The 22,181-nt window shown below is 41.5% G+C and overlaps 1 long non-coding RNA gene and 1 pseudogene across 1 annotated transcript in view; both read left to right on the top strand.

Annotated features, from left to right (window-relative positions):
- The window catches only part of LOC141277111 (uncharacterized), a 112,783-nt gene that overhangs the window by 30,744 nt on the left and 59,858 nt on the right, over positions 1–22,181 (top strand). The gene's annotated exons all lie outside the window — the stretch shown is intronic.
- Positions 18,846–19,467, top strand: LOC101321908 (large ribosomal subunit protein uL11-like; annotated as a pseudogene).

The raw sequence follows: 22,181 nt of genomic DNA, 5'->3' as shown, positions 1-22,181 counted from the left end.
CTCCCCCACCCCCCAGCTCTAAGCAACCACTCATCTACTTTCTGTCTGTGTAGCTTTGCCTATTTTGGACATTTTGTATAAATAAAATAGTATCTATAGACGTTTGTCACTGACTTCTTTCACTTAGCATAATGTTTTCAAGGTTCATCCATGTTGATTTGCTTTTATTTAGAAAGACAGTTTTGCTAGGTATAGAATTCTTTTTTTTTTAAATTTTATTTATTTATTTTTGGCTGTGTTGGGTCCTCGTTTCCGTGCGTGGGCTTTCTCTGGTTGGGGCGAGCGGGGGCCGCTCCTCATCGTGGTGCGCAGGCCTCTCACCGCCGCGGCCTCTCCCGTTGCGGAGCACAAGCTCCAGACGCACAGGCTCAGCAGTTGTGGCCCACGAGCCCAGCCGCTCTGCGGCATGTGGGATCCTCCCAGACCAGGGCTCGAACCCATGTCCCCTGCACTGGCAGGCAGACTCTCAACCACTGCGCCACCACGGAAGCCCCTTAGAATTCTTCTTTTTTTTTTTTTTTGCGGTATGCGGGCCTGTCACTGTTGTGGCCTGTCACTGTTGTGGCCTCTCCCGTTGCAGAGCACAGGCTCTGGATGCGCAGGCTCAGCGGTCATGACCCACGGGCCCAGCCGCTCCGCGGCATGTGGGATCTTCCTGGACTAGGGCACGAACCCGCGTCCCCTGCATTGGCAGGTGGACTCTCAACCACTGCGCCGCCAGGGGAGCCCCTAGAATTCTTTTATGACAGTTTTTTCTTTCAGTACTTTAAAGGTGTTGCTCTACTGTTTTCTCCCTTGTGTTGTTTCTGATGAGAAACCTGCTGTCTTCCTTATCTTTGTTCCTCTCTACATAACATGTCTTTTTTCTCTAGCTGAATTTAAGATTTTCTTTTTACCAACAGTGTGAATAATTTGATTTAAAAAATAAATTTATTTTATTTATTTATTTTTGGCTGTGTTGGGTCCTCATTGCTGCGCACAGGCTTTCTCCAGTTGTGGCAAGTGGTGGCTACTCTTCGTTGCAGTGCATGGACTTCTCATTGTGGTGGCTTCTCTTGTTGCGGAGCATGGGCTCTAGGCGCAGGATTCAGTAGTTGTGGCATGCAGGCTCAGTAGTTGTGGCTCACAGGCTCTAGAGTGCAGGCTCAGTAGTTGTGGCACACGGGCTTAGTTGCTCTGTGGCATATGGCATCTCCCTGGACCAGGGATTGAACCCATGTCCCCTGCATTGGCAGGCAGATTCTTAACCACTGAACCACCAGGGAAGGCCAGTAATTTGATTATTATGTGCCTTGGTATAGTTTTTTTTTTTTTAATTTTCCTTGTGCTTGGGGTTCATTTGGGTTTGGATGTGTGGGTTTATAGTTTTTGTCATATTTGAAAGTTTTTGACTGTAATTTGTTCAAATACTTTTTCTCTCTCACCCCCCTTTTGTAGGACTACGACTACCCATATATTAGGACGCTTGAAGTTGTCCTATATCTCACTGATGCAGTTTTAATTTTATTGTGTTCTTTTTCCTCTCAGTGTTGCATTTTTTTTTCCAATGGTACATTTTGAATAGTTTCTATTGCTGTTTTTTTCTTTTTTTGGCTGCGTCGGGTCTTAGTTACGGCACGTGGGATCTTCGTTGAGGCATGCGGGATCTTTTGTTGCTGCATGGGCTCTTTGTTGTGGTACATGGGCTTCTCTCTAGTTGTGGCATGCGGGTTTTCTCTCTCTAGTTGTGGCACGCAGGCTCCAGGGTGCCTGGGCTCTGTAGGTGTGGCACGCAGGGTCCAGAGCTCTTGGGTTCTGTAGTTTGTGGCATGTGGGCTCTCTCGTTGAGGCACGCGAGCTCAGTAGTTGTGGCACATGGGCTTAGTTGCCCTGCAGCATGTGGGATCTTAGTTCCCTGACCAGGGATCAAACCTGCGTCCCCTGCATTAAAAGGTGGATTCTTTACCACTGGACCACCAGGGAGGGGTCCCCTGTGTTTTTAAGTCCACTAATATTTTCTTTGCAGTGTCTAATCTGCCATTACTCCCATCAAGTCTATTCTTTATCTCATAATTGTATTTTTCATCTTTTGAAGTTTGATTTGGGTCTTCTTACATCTTTCACACCTGTACTTCAAATTTTGAACATATGGAATACATATATACCAATTGTTTTAATCACCCTCCTCATTATGGTTGTATCTTTTTACTTCTTTGCATGTCTGTTAATTTTTGATTAGGTGCCAGATATTGTGAATTTTACCTTACTGAGTGCTGGATATTTTTCTATCCCTATAAATCTTTTTGAGGTTTGTTCTGGGACATGTTTAAGTTACTTGGAAGAAATTTGATCCTTTTGGTTATAGCTTTGAAGAAATATTAGGTGGGACTTGAACAGAGCTCTCTAGGGATGATTATTTTCCACGACTGAAGCAAGACCCTACTGTGTACTCTACTCAGTGACCTGTGAGTCATGTGGTATTCTAGTCTGGCTTGTGGGGTTAGGCACTATACCTAGCTCTGTTTGAACAATGGATACTTAATCTTTTTGGATGGTTATTTTCCTGATGGGTAGTTTTCTCACACATATGCACTGATCAGTACTCGTTAAACACTTAAAGGGCACCTTCTGCAGTGTCTGGAGTTCTCTGTGCACCTCCCTCCTTGCTGGTGCTGTGAACTCTAGCCACTTTGGTCTCACTAGACTCTTAGATTTGTCTCTTCAACTCAGGGAGTCTGCTAGGTTCTGCCTGGTTTCCCCTCCCTGTGCAGAGGTCTGGACACACTCTCTCTCTCTCTTTTTCTAAATTAATCAATTTATTTGTTTTTAAAATTTTTGGCTGCGTTGGGTCTTCGTTGTTGCACCGGGCTTTCTCCAGTTGCGGCAAACGGGCTACTCTTCGTTGCAGTGTACGGGCTTCTTATTGCAGTGGTTTTTCTTGTTGTGGAACATGGGCTCTAGGTGCGGGGCTTCAGTAGTTGTGGCACATGGCCTTGGTAGTTGTGGCATGTGGGCTTACTTGCTCTGCGGTATGTGGGGTCTTCCCAGACCAGGGATTGAACCCATGTCCCCTTCATTGGCAGGTGGATTCTTAACCACTGCACCACCAGGGAAGTCCCTAGACACTCTCTTGCTAGACTACACTGAAGCAACCATAGGGCTCCCCTTATTTGTTTTCCATCTCTCAGGGATCACTGCCTTTGTTGCCTGATGTCCAGGGTCTTGAAAACTTTTGTTTCATATATTTCATCTGTTTCAGGTTGTTTTTGATGTAAGGGTAAATCCCTTCTCTGTTACTCTATATTGTATACCCAATTTTATATATTGAAAAATATAGAGAATATTTAAGAAAGACAAAATTAGCCCTCCTCTTATTTTTGGTAATATTTACTGATAATGAATTTAGAGTTTTCATCCACAAATCTTGCATGCTGTGTAGTAAAAATGATTTTTGAGGTCAGATATACTTAGGACTAAATATGCCACTTACTTTTTATGTTATCTTTTATAAGTTACGAAAACTCACTAACCTTAGCTTTCTCATCTGTAGTGTAGAGGTGATGATACTTATCTCATGGGTTGGTGCAAGGACTAAGTAAAACTGTATTTTTAATTTTATTTTTATTATTATTTTTATTTTTTTTTCATATTAAGAGCTTTATTCAATATTTAGTTCAGCAAACACTTGTCGAGCATACATAACTTGTAAAGGACTTGGCTTGTTCCTGTGGGTACAGAGATTTGAGACAAAAAGCAGAAAATCAGAAGTATCAGGTAGTCCACAAATGCAGTTTGGGTGTCACATTGTGATTTTCTACAAGTCCATGTGATTTTAACACGGAGACTCAAGTCTCTCTAAGTCGGCAGGATTCCAGTATTATTTTGGGTGTGTATACCTCAAAATGTTTCCATCTGAGATAGCAGGATTCCAGCATCTTTATACAAAGCCAAAATTATGGGTTAGAGATGAAAGAGAGGTTTTTCATCTTTCTGTTTAAAAAGATTATTAGGTCTCTGGAATAGCACTCTTTGTTCATGTCCACTTTGCAGTTCTACAACTCTTTGCCTTTCCCAGTAGATTTTGTCAAATATACTGAGATGGGGCTTCCCTGGTGGCGCAGTGGTTGAGCGTCCGCCTGCCAATGCAGGGGACACAGGTTTGTGCCCTGGTCCGGGAAGATCCCACATGCCGCGGAGTGGCTGGGCCCGTGAGCCATGACCACTGAGCCTGTGCGTCTGGAGCCTGTGCTCCGCGACGGGAGAGGCCACAACAGTGAGAGACCAGTGTACCGCAAAAAAAAAAAAAAAAAAAAAAAAAAAAAAAAAATTGAGATGAACATATGGTTTTCCCTGTTTAGTCTGTGTAAATGGTGAATTACAGTGATATATTTTATAATGTTAAAGTAGGCTTCCATTAGGATAAACCTACTTGTTTTGGATATAGTAACCTTTTTTAAAAAAGCATATTGTTGTATTTGATCTGCTAAAATTTTAGTGAGAAGTTTTGCATATGTTAACGAGAGCTATTGGTCTCTAGAATACTTTTCTTTTACCTTCATCTGTATTTGGTATCAGAATACTGCTACCTACATAGAATGTTAGGAAGCATTCTTTCCCCATCTATTCCTGAATGAGTTTGTGTAAAATGGGAATTACATCTTCCTTACATATTTGGTGAAAGTTTCCAGTGAAGATACCTGTAGTATTCTCTGTGGGATAAAACTGTATTTTTAAAACACCTACTACAGTGCCAGGTAATATAATGAGAATGAGCAGTTAATACTGATAGTTAAGAGTTAGGGAGAAAATAAGGCAGAAAGAAGCAGATTTGAGTATGATGACCGCAGTCTGTGAGTCCTGGGGAAATGCCACAGAGTGCTGTGGTGCATCCTTGCTGTGTCAGTTTTGGGCGTTAGATCCTTGATGCTTGGATTTGGTGGCAATTCTGAAAGTTTCATAGTTGGCTCGCATGGGAAATACAGTTGGGGTGAAGGAACACAGGAATTCATAATGAAGATGTGGATGAATAGGTATCGGTGTGGCATAATAATAACCATCATAGAAAAGGGAAATGGGAGCAGTAGAGCTGGGGGAGTGATGTAGGGGTTCACTCATGGAGCTCTAGGCAGATAAATAATAAATGTATTAGGACAGTCCAAGCTCCAGTGGACCAGTTCTTTGGCTATGGAATTGCTTGTTCTCTGGACAGGAGGGGAAAGTGGAATGGTTGATTTTTTGCATGAAAGAACTTAGCTGAAGGCAAATCAAGGCTCTTTTTTAAATTCAGAGAGCTCTGTGAATAATATGATCTAGTCATTTATTCTCCCTTGATGGATTTCTTTATATCATCAAATTACATCATTTGCTGTTGGTCTAGTTAAACCTTTCAACTCCCTATCTTGGTTGGGCCAGACGTGGTGTGGAAGGTGACTCAAGGTCAGTAATTTGGTCTTTGACTCCCGAGTTTTCACTCTGTTGTCTTTCTTCAGTAGATAAAAGGGGCCCATGAGCACTATAGTCTGCTGAGTGACTTTCATTTATAACTTTAAAAGGGGTTGTCTGAAGGCTTAAAAAATTTCCCGAGGTGGGAGTTCTAATATTCAGAGATACAGCCTGCTTTTGGAAGCTGTCTTCTTTTGTTGCTGACAAAAATCAGAAAAGCTCTAGAGTTTGGGGGAAGATTTTTGTTGTTAAAATTGCTTCTGAAATCACTGTGTTATTGTTAAGAAAATGTTCACTTTGTGGATAATGGGGACATAGTTCCCATCCCTGTGCCTGCCTCCGGGGCTCAGTGCTTCATGTTGCCTGATAGAACAGTTAGGGGCTCTGTGTATTGCCTTCGTTAACTGGGGTCACACATTCCAAAATCTGTCTTTCAATTCAACACAGTCATCCCGTGGTGTATTTTTAAAAGTTGCCTCTGTAACACCCACCCCAGCTTCCTCTTTTTCCAAAGGGCAGAAATCAGACACATGGTGACCCTAGGCTTATGTCGTTAATATTGGGAAAGGCATGCCACCAGGACCAAGACTATGGACCATGGAGAGAGGCCCCACTGAAGCAAAATAGTGCCTCAACCTGAAACTTTTCTTCCATACCTGCCATGGCGTAATGCAGAGTCACTGAAGCTTGGCACTGTTGACATTTTGTGCTGGATAATTCTCTGCTGTGGGAGGCTGTCCTGCCCCTGTGGGATGTTTGGCAGCACCTGTGGCCTCCACCCACCGGATGCCAGTAGCATCCCCTCTGCCCCTAGTTGTGACAACCAAAAATATCTTCAGACATTGCTAAATGTCACCTGGGTGCAGGGTGTGTGGGCAAAGTCACCCTCAGTTGAGAACTACCAGCATACTAGTTAAAGGCCTGGTCTTTGGAGTCAGGCAGACCTGATAAAATGTGACTATCATTTATCAGCTGTGTGGCTTTGGGATAGTTAATTGATCTTTCAGATCTCAGCAGCTCCATCTGTAAAATAGGGATATGATTACCATGTAAAGTAGGTACTTTATATGCTTGTTCTAAGGTTTAAGAGAAACAGTACTGTTTTGGAACTCAAGTTCATGTGTCCAGCGGACACTGAGGTCAAACAAACTGAAACGTCGGGTTTGGAGCAGAGAAACGTTTATTTTTATTTTTATTTTTTAAATTTTTTATTGCGGTACGCGGGCCTCTCACTGTTATGGCCTCTCCCGTTGCGGAGCACAGGCTCCGGACGTGCAGGCTCAGCGGCCATGGCTCATGGGCCCAGCCGCTCCGCAGCATGTGGGATCTTCCCGGACCGGGGCACAAACCCACGTCGCCTGCATCGGCAGGCGGACTCTCAACCACTGCACCACCAGGGAAGCCCTGGATTCCCTATTCTTTTCCATTGATCTAAATATCTATTCTTTGTCTTCAATATCATATTGCATAGACTATTTATCTTTATAGTAGATCTTGAATTCAAGTAGTATGAGTCCTACTTTGTTCTTATTTTTCAAAATTATTTTAGCTATTCTGATGCCTTTATAATTGCATGTGATTTAAAAAATCAGCTTATTTGCCTCTACAAAACTTTCTGATGAGCTTTTTCTTGGAATTGTGTTGAATCTATATATCAGTTTGGGGAGGATGACATCTTAACAATATTAAATCTCCTAATCTGTTTACCTGGTATATGTATCTATTTATTCAGGTATTTAAAAATTTCTTTCATCAGTGTTATGTATTTTTCAGCATATAACTTGTATCCTTAATAAGATTTATCTTTGAATAATGCATGTTTTTTCCTGCTATTGTGAGTGACTTTTTACAAAACTAAAATTTTAATAGTTCACTACTAATATATAGAAATACAATGGATATCAATATTTGTACATTGACTTTGTATCATGCAACCTTGCTAAATTCACTTATTAGTTCTATTAGGGTTTTTTTGGTGTGTGTGTGATAAATTCTTGGGATTATCTATGTATATACAACTTTGTCATCAGTAAAAAAGAATTTCATTTCTTCCTTTCTAATCTGTATTCCTATTATCTACTTTTCTTATTATATCTCTTATGGTCCTCTGTACAGTGTTTAATAGGAGTGGCAAGAGTGGAATTCTTTCCTTCTTCCCTATCTGAAAGGCAATGTGCCTTTCACCACTAGAACATTAACTGTCAGCTTAAGGAAGTTCCCTTGTATTCCCAGCTTGCTGAGTTTGTATCATGAGAGGTTTTAAATTTTTTAAAGGCTTTTTCTGCATCTATTGAGTTGGTCATATAGTTCTTCTTGAGTCTGTTGATGTGGTAAATTATATTGATTTTCAAATGTTTAATCAGCTCTGCATCAAGAGATAATTCCAATTGGTCATGATGTATTTTCCTTTTGATTTATTGTTGATTTGGTTCACTAATATCTTAGTGAATGAGGATTTATTTAGTGATGAGGATTTTTTGGTCAGTGCTTAAGAGGGATATTGTTCTATAGCTTTCTTTTCTCTTAATGTCTTTTAAAAAATATGTATTTTCATTTTGGCTGTGCCCTGGTCTTAGTCACGGCACGTGGACCTTCATTGTGGCACGCGGGATCTTCATTGTGGCATGCATGTGGGATCTAGTTCTCTGACCAGGGATTGAACCCGGGCCCCCTGCATTGGGAGTGTGGAGTCTTATCCACTGGACCACCAGAGAAGTCCCTCTTAATGTCTTTGGCAGGGTATCAAAGTAGTGTTGTACTCATAGAATGAGTTGAGAAGTGTTCCTTCCTCTTTAGTTTTCTGGAAAGCTTTACGTAGAGTGATATTATTTTTCCCTTAAATGTTTGATAGAATTCACTGTGGAAGCTGTCTAAGCCTGAGTTTTCTTTGTGGGCAAGTTTTAAGCTGCCAATTGATTTCTTTAACAGGTACAGGGCTATTCAGGATACCTCCTGGCTTGCATAGTTTCTGACAGGAAGTTTGCTGTAATTCTCATTTATTCCTCTTTGTAATATGTCTTTTCCCTCTAGCTGTTTCTTTTTTTTTTTTTTTAACTTTGCTGCTATGATATTTTTAAAAACAGAAGTATAGTTGATTTATAGTATTGTGTGTTTCAGGTGTATAGCATAGTGATTCTGGTGTTTTTGCAGATTATATTCCATTATAGGAATATTAGGTACCCCTAATACCTGTACCCAATAGGATATTGGGTATAGTTCCCTGTGCTATACAGTAAATCCTTGTTGCTTATCTATTTTGTGTATAGTAGTTTGTATCTGTTAATCACACACTCCTCATCTGTTCCCACCCCCACGTCCCCTTTGGTAACCGTAAGTTTGTTTTCCCTGTCTGAGTCTGTTGCTGTTTTGTATATAGGTTCATTTGTATTATTTTTTAGATTCCACATGTAAGTGATATCATATAGTATTTTTTTTCTCTGACTTATTTCACTAAGCATGGTATTCTCTAGGTCTATCCACGTTGCTGCAAATGGCAATATTTCATTCCTTTTTTTATGTGTGAGTAATATTCCATTGTACGTATTAGCTGCCTTTTAATATTTTCTCTGTGTCGTTCCTTTTCAGAAGTTTGGACGTGGTATACATAGGTAAGCTTTGTTTGGTATGTATCCTGCAAACCCAGGTGTCTGTCATTAATTTGGAATATTCTTCACTATTATTTCTTTGAATATTTTCCTGCCTCATTTCTCTCTCTTCTGCTGAAAAAGAAATGGAGTCTTCTTCTCGGATTCCAATTACATGTATATTAGACCACTTGATATTGTCCCACAGCTCTTGGATGCTCTGGTCCTATTTTTCTCTTTGTGTTTCAGTTTGACTAATTTCTTTTGACCTGCATTCAAATTCACTGACTTTTTCCTTCAGTTATGTGAAGCCTAGTGATTAGCCTGTTGAAGGCATTCTTTATCTCTGTTACAGTGATCTTCATTTCTAGAATTTTCTTTTTTTTTCTGAAATCACTCATCTGATCTTACATGCTATCCACCTTTTCCACTATAGCCTTTAGCATGTTAATCATAATTATTTAGAATTCCCTGTTATTTTCAACATCTGTGTCATATATGAGTCTGATTCTGTTGCTTACTTTGTCTCTTGACAGTTTTTTTTTCTGTCCTTTTTTGTATGCCTAGTAGTTTTTGATTGAAAGCCAGACTTTTTTTTTTTTAGGACTGTAGAAACTTAATAGTTTTTTTTTTTTTATTTGGAAACTGGCATGCCTTTCCTCCTGCTGGACCTTTAGTAAGTGTTTGATTCAATCTACTCAGGAGTTAAGTTGAGTTTGGGATTTATTTTTTCTGTGGTTACCCTCTGTCTTAGTTTGCTAGGGCTGCTGTAACAAAGTACCACAAACTGAATGGCTTAAACAACAAATTTCTGTCTCATAGTTCTGGAGGCTAGAAGTCCTAAATCAAAGTGTCATCAGGGTTGGTTTCTTCTGAGGGCTGTGAGGGAAGGTTCTGTTTCAGGAATCTCTTCTTGGCTTGTAGATGGCTATCTTCTTTGTGTATCTCTTCACATCATCTTCTCTCCATGCGTGTCTGTCTCTGTATCCAAATTTCCCCTTTTATAAGGAAATTAGTCATATTGAATTAGGACTCACCCTAAGGACCTCATTTTAACTTGACTACTTCTGTAAAGACCTGATCTCCAAATAAGGTCATGTTCTGAAGTACTGAGGCTTAGAATTCTAACTTATCTTTTTTTTTTTCCAGGAAACAATGCACCCTCATTGTACCACAGGCTTCAAATTCTTCTAGCTTTTCTTTGTATTTAAAGTGGGTACTAATTTGCCGGAGGGTTTTTCTTAATATGTGTTCCACCATCAGCGTTAGGTCTTCACTGTTGCCCCTCTCCAATAATAGACTGCTATTATTAGTTACTGGAGGCTTGTTAGCCTGGTGGTGAGAGCAGAGGAGGGGTCATATTTTCTGTTGTTCTGATTAAGCCTTGGTATTAGATAACTGCTGTGTCCTGGGTCCTGAGGGTGGAGTCTTCTAGGGATCTACTGTCTTCCTGCTCAGCTAGAGGAGATGTCTAATAGCCTATGTCTGGCATGTATTCCTGCCCCTTCCCTCAGGGATAGATGTTTTTTTTCTTTTCCCTTACTTCAGCTGCAGTGGATTTGCACCTGTGCCCTAGACATGATAAGGCCTAATTCTTCCTCTATGAAACAGAGGTATGATAATAACAACAGCAACTCTATAGGGATTTTTATGATAAAATTGTGTGATTTAAGTATAAAGCACCTTAATAGTAGTTAATAGATAGTGGCTTATTGTACTTCACTCAATAGTTTTTTTTCTCCACATCTTCGTGTTATTTGCAAGGCTGAGTTCTTACCTTTTACATCTTCATCTAAGTCATTACAAGTGCTGATTGTTGTAAGTCCTGAACCCAAAGATACTATAAACAATTTTCAGAAAAACAATAATTATCCTATCCTTTTTGGTTTAAATTCTTTTTAGCGTTACATAATTTGAAGTGAACTTTCCAGAGAGCCTTTCAAGTTGGCAATTGGAATATGGATGAGTGCCCCAAGAGAAATGTTTTATGTGGTGGGATATTTGCACAGTGCAATGAAAATAGGGACAATCCAATTACAGTTTAGAGTAGAGGTCATAACTGGGAAGGTGAATTGCAAGTCTGGAGGCTATTACAGTTAAGGCCCCAACCATAGGCAAAGTAGATAGGTTATGCTTAGTGTTATTTAAAAAAAAAAGTTGTGAACATCTTGAGGATTTCATGGCAAATTTAGGTGAAATGTATGTTCAGGGAGTGATATGGGAGCATGTGGGGAGAAGGGGACATTCTGATGGTGAAGTAAAGGGTATGATTACCCACACATGTGCCCTAGCTTAGAAAGTTTGTGCCTCACCATTTCTACCTCTGGGATGTGAGCAAAAACAAAATGAATATCATCTCTTCTCAGTGTGCTATATGTGTGTATAGAATGGGAGCAGAAGGAAAGTTGGGGAAGAGTATGGTGAGTGTATAAGGAAGGATACTCATTTCTGATATCTGCGATACAGAGGTTTAAACGATCTACCTCTTGAGTCCCTAGTTCCATAGTGGAAGAGGAGATTAATCATTTTTTAGGTAATTAATAGGAGCATTGAACCTTTTGTTCACATGTATACAAATCATTAACAGAGCAAAGTACCAGCTGGAGGCAGGTGATTTTTCAACTCCCCCAGAGGGTTCTTTGGTGATGAATATTTTTCAAATTTTCAAGCTTCATTTATACTAAAAGGTTTATGGGAAGTGAGTTTCAACACCCCTGTTTAGATACCTCTGATATTATACCAGTGTCTTAGTAGAGTGTCCCAAGCCATCTATTCCCACTGATTGAGAAAAAATTATTTAACACTGTTAAATGAATTTTTTGGTTATTTCCTGACTCGGTGCCTTTGGTTTTGCTGTTCCTGCTGCTAGTACTGCATTCTTTCTTTCACAGTTTTGTCTATTGAAATCATACCCACCTTTCAATTCAACTTCATCTATAAAATTCTCCTAAGATCTTTTTGTAGAGGCATTTAATATTAACTTCTCTGTTAGACCATAGCGATCTTGAGATCATAAGTCATACTTTTAATTACCTTTGTGTCCTTTTTCAGCTCTTAATACATCAATTAGTTTATAGTAGGTGCTTAGAATATTTGATAAATGGATGAAAATAGTAGCTAACACTTACTGTTGCCTTACAAAGTGAAGGTTACTAGGTAGGTATGGAGTGGGGGTCGCCAAAGAAGAATAAGATGTGGTCTCTAGTGTTATGTACTCCTCTGTTTGTGTTGTTGCAGATACCTACAAATGAAACAAAAATAGTTTTTGTCTTCAAATACATTAAAAATAATATGCTGACTCTGTATTGTTCCCTAAATGTATGCATGGGGTGGAGGAGGGAGACAGGTGGATTGTGTAACTTTGCAAGGTGACTACTTAAGAGGAACAGTGCTCATTTAGATGTAAGTTCTGGTCTATCTGTTGCATTTCCAGTGTGACATGGCAAGACTTTAAATACTTGCATGGTGTGGATTAGGGGTTAGTGGCAGGCAGTATTTATGCAGACAGCGAATTTCTAGTACTTCAGATAAGAATGCTTGAATATGGTCTGGGAAGCAAAATTATAGAGTTGAGGGGAGCACAATGTCTGAAGCACAGTTAAGACTCAATAAATATTTGTTAGGAAGAAGGAAGAATGGAAACAAGCCAAGGCAACTAGCATGTGTCTGAATAAACAGATGCTACTAAGTAAGAGCAGGACAAAAATGGAGTCAACAGATATGAACCCATGAGGCAAGTGAGATATTACTCGTATTATTTTATTAACAATACTATAGCAACTTAACTTCTTTTTCTCCTTGTACCAGGCACCTCACATATATTAACACATTTGTTATTTAGAAGAGCCCTTAATTATAGTTACCATTAATAATTACTTGATGGATGAAGAATTTTAAGATTCAGAGAGATAAGAAGTTTGCTGAATCTCACACAGCTACCAAATGGCAAATGTGGTACCCTGTGCTCTACAGAACAAGGTTTCTCTAAATCATTCAGGATGAGACTCTTCCTAGATGACACAGATGCCTGTCGTCCCCAGGTCACATCCCCTCAACTCACCTTTTTCGGCTTAGCTGGGGTGAAAAGTTCCTGTTCCTGACCTCATCCCTCTTCAAGCATGTGTGCCATGGTCTCTTTCTGGTTTTCTGCCTCACATGGTTTTCTAAAACCATGGAAGGATAGTCAAGTTCTTATCGGCTCAGCCCAGAGATGCAAGGTAGCAGTCCTTCACCAGTGGAAAATAAGAGTTGGTTGAAAAATGCACCACATTTCTGCCCTTCAGATGGACAATTATAAGGTGCTTTCTACCTGGGTTCTCAGAAGTTCCCTGACGTCACTGAGCTCTACTGGACCCGCAAGTAAACAGCTCAGTAAGCCATTCCTCATTTTCCTCCTTCCCTGTTTTATTCCCACCGTTTCACATCCCTGCTTCTGACATCATCTGCACTCAACTTGTTTCACGCTCTGCTTTCAGAGGAATCCCAGCCGAGACACTAGTTAATCAGACCCATATGTCACATCAAGGTCATACACCTTGGGGTATCCTAAAGGACCACCAGGTATCTGAATCTGTGAAGCCACCACTATCTTTGCTTGAGAATTACACCTCGTATGACAGGGAAAGATGTGTTTTTAAGAAGCCCACGTTTTGATGTTTGTAGGTAATGTCACGTGGAGCTTTCTCATTTCCTCATCTATGTTCCTGTAATGGGGGCGTATTGGATTGATTTCTGGTAAGTGGCGGTTATTTCTAGGAAGTAGAGCTTACATTCTCTAGGGGAGACAGACAACGAAACAGTTATAACAAGGTGTGGCAAAGACTGTGATGGGAGAAATACGTCAGAGGAGCTCCCATCCTCGAGGCCCAGAGCAGGTTTCCCAGAGTGAGCCTGGATGTTTCCAGTCCGGGGTCTGAAGGCAAAGAAGGGTGTGAGGAGGATTTGGGGCAGATGGGCCAGGGCAGGAGAGTGCGCCATGGTGTGATCAGGGGTGGGTGGGGTGTGGGACTGATGGTGAGCCAGTATAATGGTCATAGGGAGCAGAGGCTGGGGAGGCAGGGCCAGGCAGGGGTCCAAGGTCAAGCTTGAGTTGGGAAAGGGCTTCATCTCAAGGGCAGTGGAGCATTTGGTGTGTTTTGGTTTGTTTCCTTTATAGTGACCACTGCAGCATGTGATGTCACTTATATGTGGAATCTAAAAAATACAACAAACTAGTGAATATAACATAAAAGAAGCAGACTCACAGATAGAGAGAACAAACTAGTGGTTACCAGTGGGAAGAGGGAAGTGGGGAGGGGCAAGATAAGGTGGGGATTAAGAAGTACAAACTATTAGGTATAAAATAAGCCACACGGATGTATTGTACAACATGAGGAATATTGCCAATATTTTATAACTACTATAAATGGAGCATAACCTTTAAAAATTGTGAACCACTATGTTGTACACTTGTAACTTATATAATATTGTACAGCAATTATAATTCAATTATTCAATTAACTTACCCACTCAGTAACAGCTAAAGAAAAAGAAAAAAGTTAAGAGGAAATAAAGGCAGCTCCGTGCTCTGCAATTTTTTATAAATTTATTTTATTTATTTTTATTTTTGGCTGCGTTGGGTCTTTGTTGCTGTGCGCAGACTTTCTCTGGTTGCAGCGAGCGGGGGCTACTCTTCGTTGTGGTGTGTGGCTTCTCATTGCGGTGGCTTCTCTTGTTGCGGAGCACAGGCTCTAGGTGCGCGGGCTTCAGTAGTTGTGGCTCGCGGGCTCTAGAAAGCGGGCTCAGTAGTTGTGGCGCATGGGCTTAGTTGCTCCGTGGCATGTGGGATCTTCCCGGACCAGGGCTCGAACCCGTGTCCACTGCACTGGCAGGTGGATTCTTAACCACTGTGTCACCAGGGAAGCCCTGAAAATTTTTTTTTTTAACATCTTTATTGGAGTATAATTGCTTTACAATGGTGTGTTGGTTTCTGCTGTATAACAGAGTGAATCAGCTATACATATACATATATCCCCATATCCCCTCCCTCTGGCGCCTCCCTCCCACGCTCCCTCTCCCACCCTTCGGTGCTCTGCGATTTTAAGAAACCGATTTTGGATTGCTGAGCGGGTCTTACCCATTAGTAGACACAAGGCGGCAGCCTCACACCGGGTTCTCAGGGAAGGCCGCCTGTGAGCGCGCCGGCGGCTGCTTTTCCCCTCTTTAGGTGCACAGTAAGTAAAACTCCACAGTTTTGTGTGAAAGCGGATTGATTTTTTTTTTTTTCTTTTTCTTTACGAAGGACTTGAGGTAGGGACCAGGGTTCCGCTCGGCAGCACATCACAGGAAGTGAGCGTCTTTGCGTCTCACCTCTGAGGGCCTTTTGATTACGGGGAAGAGGCACCAACTCCAAACACGCGTCCAAGGACGCTGAGAGTCGCCTCCCTTCCTTTGTTGTTCTCAAGTATTGTCACAGAACAGCTGTGCGGGAGAGAAAAAAGCACAGAGCTCCTCCTGGAAAAGAGTGGAGTGGACTGCTCCTTTGGAAAAATTCTCCCTTTGCCTGGGTGACCTCATCCAGTCCAGTGACTTTAAGTGACATCTCTAAGGAAGGTAACTGTCACTTTGCTGCTTCGATTCTAAACATCCTCCCAGAATCCCAGATTTGTATATTTCTCTATCCAGTTATCTAGCTGGTATCTCACAACGGTATCTACTAGGCATCTCAAATTTGACCAAAAAAACTATTGCTAACCTCCACGCTTGCTTCTTTCCTATGGCCTATTTTCCTCAACCCAGTATCAGCCATCACCACTCAAACAGTTGCTCAAGCCCCAAACCCACCAGTGATGCTTTGCTCCTCTTTTTTCACCTCCTCCCACATCTCATCAATTCACATGCAAGTTCTGTTTACCCTCCCTCCATCTCCACTGACACCTCCGCTCTCGTCTCTTTCCTGCTCTCCTGCTGCAACCTTCTTACTGGATTTTCTTACTGGACTCTGGACTGTCTACATATATGCTAGGATGATCTTCTGAAGAGAATTCAGATCACTCCTCTGCTTAAAACCCTCTAGTGGAGTCTGTTGCACTTGTAATAAAATTCGTATATCCTATCATGGACGTGCAAAGTCCTGTGTGTGATAGCTACCCGTGGCCTGCTGCCTCTGCCTCATCTTATACCCCTCTTCTCACTCTCTTGGTTCTGGACGCCTTGGTCTTCTTGATGTTGTTTAGTGGCCTTGGTCCTTGGCACCAACTTTTCTCTCCTGTTTTTGTACATTTGTCTCTAGTCTTTACGTGGATGGCTCTCTGTGTCCTTCAGTCTCAGCTGAAATGTTACCTCTTAGGGAGAGCTTCTCCAGTCCTTCCAACTATAATAATCACCCAGTCACTCTCACGTCCCTCCGTTTTAGTTCTCTATAAGCACCGGTAGTAGATGCATTTTCTTTCTTTCTGTTTTTTTCTTTTTTGGCTGAGCCACGCAGCTCGCAGTATCTTAGCTCCCTGACCAGGGATTGAACCTGGACCCCAGCAGTGAAAATGCCAAGTCCTAACCACTGGACTGCTAGAGAATTCCCTAGATGCATTTTTCTTGCTTATTTGTTGCTTTATTGTCTATCTTCCTCCATTAGAATAGAAGCTCTATGAGGGGTAGGACATATCTGTTTTGAACACTTAACCTCATTCCGGTGACTAAACAAGGCCCAACACATGAAAGATGCTTAACAAATGTTTGTTGAATAAAGAAATGATTAGAACTACCACACCTGACCCTGCTGAGGGTAGGCTGCAGGGTTCTTTACTATTACCTTTGTGTTTGGTCTTAGGTGAGTCATTTATTCTCTCTGAGCATCGGTTTCCCCTTCCAGATAATAATACTCTGTGATATGCTTATTCTAATCCACGAGTGTGCTTCTCACCTAGGAACTCCTGAGTGGAAAACCCACTTGCTGTCTAAAAGTTTTGAACACCCTTGAAGGGTGAGAAGGGTGAGAAGCCTTGAGACTTAATGCTTCCTATCTGTTCATTTTCATGTACAGAATCAAAACTTGAAGTTGCCAGGGTTTTTACTGTCTCCTGTGAAGCTGATTCCATGTCATGAGACAGAGATGGAGCTAACCCTCTCAAGATGGTTGTTCTCTGAGTGGATGAGCTGGAGGTCAAGGTGATTTTTCTCTAAGCCTTTGGTTAGTGGTACCTGGTTTGAAATTCTGGACCTGCTATTTCAGAAACAATGTAAGCACAGCATATCCATTCTATCTTATTGTATCTTAGGTTCCATCTAAATGAGGCAACAGTTACAGACCCGGACTCTTTAGGATGCTAAAGTGCTATTCACAACTAGTCAGGAAAGGTCACCAAATAAATACTTTGATGTCTGCTAACAAAGGAGATTAGTGAAAGCCTTGGCTCTGTGTTCAGCCAGATTGCGGGATGTGGGAGCGTCTTCATTCGCTTTCAATTCCTTTGTTGCTCTGGGATACTGATACCCTACTAAGCTTTAATTTCTTGAAAAGCCATTTCATCAACCCCGTTGACTGTATGCTAAGATTCCCCCCCCCCGCCCACACACACATTTGGGTCAGCCTGTACCAAAGGAGAAGGTTATCTGGGCTGTTAAATCTTTGACTGCGTGTCTTTTGAAGAGCGCATTTTGCATTTTGTTATGTCAGGATTGTAATTAGATCCGTTAATTAAGTGAAGAATGAACTTTTCCCAAACTCTGTACCTTTTTGAATTTTTGATGTTTGCTTAGGTTGCTGCTGACCTTTGCTAAGGGGTATGCCACTGCTCATTAATTGGCAAATTTTAATGAGGAGAGTTGACGAATGTGCTGGCCTTGACATTAAATAAAGCTGGCTTCCACTCCAGGCCTTACCACCTTTGGCTGCTTCAAAGTGTGTGGCGTTTCTTTTTTTTTAATACATTTATTTATTTATTTATCTTTGGCTGCGTTAGGTCTTCGTTGCTGTGCGTGGGCTTTCTCTAGTTGCGGTGAGCGGGGGCTACTCTTCGTTGCAGTGCGCGGGCTTCTCATTTCAGTGGCTTCTCTTGTTTCAGAGCACAGGCTCTAGGCACACGGGCTTCAGTAGTTGTGGCTCGTGGGCTTCAGTAGTTGTGGCTCGCGGGCTCTAGAGCACAGGCTCAGTAGTTGGGGCGCATGGGCTTAGTTGCTCCACAGCGTGTAGGATCTTCCCTGACCAGGGCTCGAACCCATGTCTCCTGCATTGGCAGGCGGATTCTTAACCACTGCGCCACCAGGGAAGCCCGCCTTTCCACTTTCTTAACAGTGTGTTTGGAAGAGAAAAAGTTTTAATTTTGATGAAGTGCAATTTATTGATGTTTTAATAGTTCACGCTTTTGTTGTCCTATACAGTGGCCCCCAACCTTTTTGGCACCAGGAACTGGTTCTGTAGAAGACAGTTTTTCCACAGACCAGGGGGTGGGGTGGGGTGGCGGGGATGGCTCAGGCGGTAATGTGAGTGATGGGGAGCGGCAGATGAAGCTTAACTCGTTTGCCCGCCGCTCACCTCCTGCTGCACGGCCCGGTTCCTAACAGGCTGCGGACCAGTAGTGGTCCACGGCATGGGGGTTGGGGACCCCTGCTATATTAGATATCTTATCCCAACTCAAGGCCATTATGATTTTTTCCTGTTTTCTTTTAGAAGTTTTATGGGTTGGCATTTAGGTCTATGGTCCATTTCAATTTAGTTTTTCTATATCCTTACAATAAACTCAGAAAAAAGGAATAAACTATTGATACACGCAACAACATGGATGAATCTCAAAATCATTTATGTTGAATTACATAAGCCAGACCAAAAAAGAGTACATACTACAGGACCTCATTTCTAGAAGATTCTAGAAAGTGCAAACAGATATATAACAGAAAGCAGCTTTCCTCTTTTATCTCAGAGCAGGCCAAGGGGCAACTTTCTTCCGTCTTTTTGCATCCAGGTCTATCTGACACCAGCTGCCTCCAACATGTCGCTCAAGTTCAACCCCAACAAGATCAAAAGTTGTATGTACTTGAGGTGCCTTAGTCGGGAAATTGATACCACGTCTGCCCTGGCCACCAATATCTGTCCCCTGAGTCTGTCTCCAAAAAAGCTTGGTGGTGGCATCACCAAGGCAACCAGTGACATGAAGGGCCTGAGGATTATAGTGGACCTGCCCATTTAAAACAGACAGGCCCAGATTGAGGTGGTACCTTCTACTTCTACCCTGACCATCAAAGCCCTCAAGGAACCACCTAGAGACGGAAAGAATCAAAAAACATCAAGCACATAGGAAACATCACTGTTGAAGAGATTGTCAACTTTGTCTGACAGATGTGGCATGGACGTTTAGCTAGAAAACTCTCTGGAACCATTCAAGAAATCCTGGGGACTGCCCAGTGTATGGCTGCAGTGTTGATGGTCACCACCGTCATGACGTCATAGATGACATCAACTGGTGCAGTTGAATGCCCAGCTAGTTAGGAACTACTAAGGAAAATATTTCAATAAAGGATCACTTGGAAACCAGTAAAAAATACTCCCCAAACCACAAAAAACCCCACCCCCCCAAAAAAAATAAGAGCAAACAAACAAAAAACAGATTAGTGGTTGTCTAAGGACAGAGCTGGAGAGTAGATTTCAGACATGTCCAGTAAACTATTGGGCATTATGGAATTGTTTATTATGTTGACTGTGATGATAGTTACATGAGTGTATGCATATTTCAACACTGGTCAAGTTGTCCCCCTTAAATATGTGCTGTTTATTGTATCAATCATACCTTAATAATACCTAAAAATTTGTTCATTAATTGAATGGAAAAAACTCTTCCTCTAAGGAGCCTTGTAATTTAGCTGCCCCAAATGACTTCTGAATCAGACTTGGGTATTAATTTTCTTAAATCACATTTAAATTAGAAATAACTTAAAAAAAAAGATGATTAAATTTTATCAGTCTCCTCTAGTGCGGTCAATTGTCCTTAGATAGGGAAGGAGCACAGTGAACACGTTTTTTGGTTTCATTGCAGTGTGCTCTTCTTTTTGAAATTGGTGTCTTATCTTTTACATCTGCAATTAGCTGAAGCTGGCAACTTCAAGAATAAGTCCTGCACTCAAACATGTTGGCACTTAACCCTGCACCACTGAGGGCAGCAGCTAAAATCCAGATCTTTCCCTTAGAGCAGACACTTCATTTGGAATTGTCAGAAACACGTGTAGCCTGAGGTCAGGTGCAGTCTACACCTGTTCAAAAAGAGGGCCAATCTCTGAATACTAGGATTTGACCGTCCTAAAAGAAACAAGTCCCATTTTCTGCTTCTCAGAATGAGTCTAATATCCAGCTAAAAGGAATGCCGGATTAAAATCTAGCCGGATGACTTCAACCATGCCACCTGAATCTCCTGGGCCTCAGTTATTTCTAGTCTAAAATATTGGTTTATTGGGTTAGATAATTTTTAATAGTGTTTTCTATAATGCACTTCTAGAATTGGTTATTAGAAGCCATTTTGTGGCTCACCCTTAACCTACTGAATGCAGCTGTATTTTTGCTCCAAATGTTAAATATTTAATCAACTCTAGGTGAAACCCAAATGTAATTCATTAAGCAACTTGGTGTTGAGTCAGATGCAACAGACATGAAAAATCCTTTTTCATTAGTGTCCACTGGCTTCATTGGTTCAAGAATTCTGGCTGATGGCATGAATAGCAAAATTGTCCTCTGTTGAAATAAACTGAATGTGTATGAGTAAAAATAAACAAAAGCCAGGAGCCTTTCCAATTGGCTTTTACTAATTGTGATGCATTGATTTTCTATGCTGCATTAATGTCTACAAGGCTGTCCTTTGGCTAATCCAAAAGATGAATGAAGTTAATGAAATTGTTATTTTAAAGTGTGCATAAATATAAAGGCTGGAGAAAGGCACATGTGCTTATGTGTGTGCGTGTATATGCAGAATGTGGAGAAAAAGACACACGATGCAGTTTTTATGTAGGGGAAGTGGTGGAGACCACCACCAAAGTATCTTTTGTATATGGTCTTATTTTTTTTTGTCCCTTGTCTACAGACCTTGAACAATTTAACCTCTCAAAAAATAAGAATATTAAACAATAATAACTGTATGTTTTAAGTAATAAGGATTTGGCTTTCCTATATTTCTATTAGTCAGAATTAGAAAAAAAAAACTCAACAGTTTAGATGTGAATTAAGCATATTTCACACCAAGGTTACGAAGCTAAAATCAGCAAGAGGGAGGGAATCAAGTATTGTCAAAGTATGTTCTAGGTACCAGGTGCATCACTGGTGATTTGTATCCATAATCAATTTCTAGTAGTTTGGAGGACAGTGTTGCCCTTATATTGACATCCTAAAATTCAGCAGCCATGGGCTTAGTTAAGTAGGAGGAAGTCAGCATAGAATGTGACTGTCTTGGATGGTGACAGTAGCATTAGTTTCCAGCCTCGAGTCCTCAGAGAAGGGCACATTTCTTTCTGTTTTACTGCCTTACTTCCAGGAGGATAGGCTCTCCTGTTTAATTTCCTAGAGCAGGGGGCAAATTCCAACCCCTGGTTCAAATCTGGCCTGTTGCCTGTTTTTGTATGGATTGTGAGCTAAGAATGTATTTTACATTTTTAAATAGTTGACAAAAAATCAAAAGAATAATATTTCATTACATGTGATAATTATATTAAATTAGAATTTCAATGTATATAAAGTTTTATCGAAACACAGCCACACTCACTCGTTTACATATTTAGGGCAGCTTCCCCCCCCCCCCCCCACCCCGTACGCGGGCCTCTCACTGTTGTGGCCTCTCCCGTTGCGGATCACAGGCTCCGGATGCACAGGCTCAGCGGCCATGGCTCACGGGCCCAGCCGCTCCGCGGCATGTGGGATCTTCCCGGATCGGGGCACGAACCCGTGTCCCCCTGCACCGGCAGGCGGACTCTCAACCACTGCGCCAGCAGGGAAGCCCTAGGGCAGCTTTTGAGCTACAATGTCAGGAGTTAAGTGGTTGCGATGAGACAGTATAGCCCACAAAGCCTACAGTATTCACTCTCTGGCCCTTTATAGAAAGTGTTTGCAGACCTTTGTCCTAGATCGTAGCAGAGATTTCACTGAAGGTTGGTAACAGGAAAAGAGGAGTCCAACATGCAGTGATTTACAGCTGTGCTCCATCCCTAGGTCTTTCCCTCAGATTG

Source organism: Tursiops truncatus, chromosome 19 (assembly GCF_011762595.2).
Source record: "Tursiops truncatus isolate mTurTru1 chromosome 19, mTurTru1.mat.Y, whole genome shotgun sequence".
Classification (NCBI taxonomy): domain Eukaryota; kingdom Metazoa; phylum Chordata; class Mammalia; order Artiodactyla; family Delphinidae; genus Tursiops; species Tursiops truncatus.
Note: the sequence above shows the minus strand (reverse complement) of the source record. Positions and strands in the feature narration are given on the sequence as shown.